The 789-nt window shown below is 44.4% G+C and overlaps 1 long non-coding RNA gene across 1 annotated transcript in view; it reads left to right on the top strand.

The window, feature by feature from the left end:
- Window positions 1-361: 361 nt before the first annotated feature.
- The window catches only part of LOC105536778, a 5,638-nt gene continuing 5,210 nt past the window's right edge, over window positions 362-789 (top strand). The window contains exons 1-2 of the long non-coding RNA XR_001005625.1: window positions 362-476; window positions 665-699. This is a non-coding gene — a long non-coding RNA (uncharacterized LOC105536778). The remainder of the gene's footprint in view (window positions 477-664; window positions 700-789) is intronic.

The following is a 789-nucleotide window of genomic DNA, read 5'->3' on the forward strand; positions in this document are numbered from 1 at the left end:
CTGTATCAGCATTACCAGTAAATTTGTTAAAAGTATGGAATATCTAGCCCCACCTCAGACCTAATGAAACAGAATCCACATCTTAACAAAATCGCCAGTAATTTGCATACGTATTAAGTTTTAGAAGCCCTGACCTGGAGCACGTTCCATTAACGTTCCATTATTATAACCTTCTGAACACAAGAGGGCAGTATTTCCTATCCCCTCAAAGCCTTTCTCAGATTTGAAATGAAGTTCACTGTGTAGCTGGATTAGGCCAGTATGTGTAAGGGGCTGAACAGGCTTGTCATTGATTGGCTGGATAGGAAGGCCAGAACTTCCTTTTAGGGATAGAAGAACCCCAGTAAAACCTACCAAACTGAACAGAATGGCTTTTTGGCTGAGAAGGCTGGGTCTACATTTCAGGCCACATTTGGGGAGACGAATGGAGCCATTCCTGGGAGGTGTTTTGCTGATTTTGTGGCTTCAAGTGGATTGTGAGTTGGAAATTTCCTGATGATGGGGACAGAGAGATCCAGGGCTGCAGTGCACAGAATGAAGGGGAAGGGCTAGGATCCATTCTTTCTCATCTTTGGTTATATCTGGGACTGTGGGAAGAAAATAGACTCAAGAGTGTCAGTTTAGTCACTAACCCTCCTACTTTTGGTGTCGTGTTTCTGCCTAGGGGTGAAAAGCCAAAAGATAGAACAGAATTCCGAGGCCCTGAACATTCAGGAGGGCAAAACGGCCACCCTGACCTGCAACTACACAAACTATTCTCCATCATACTTACAGTGGTACCGACAAGAT

The sequence above is a fragment of the Mandrillus leucophaeus genome, unplaced genomic scaffold, assembly GCF_000951045.1.
Source record: "Mandrillus leucophaeus isolate KB7577 unplaced genomic scaffold, Mleu.le_1.0 Scaffold163, whole genome shotgun sequence".
Taxonomy (NCBI): domain Eukaryota; kingdom Metazoa; phylum Chordata; class Mammalia; order Primates; family Cercopithecidae; genus Mandrillus; species Mandrillus leucophaeus.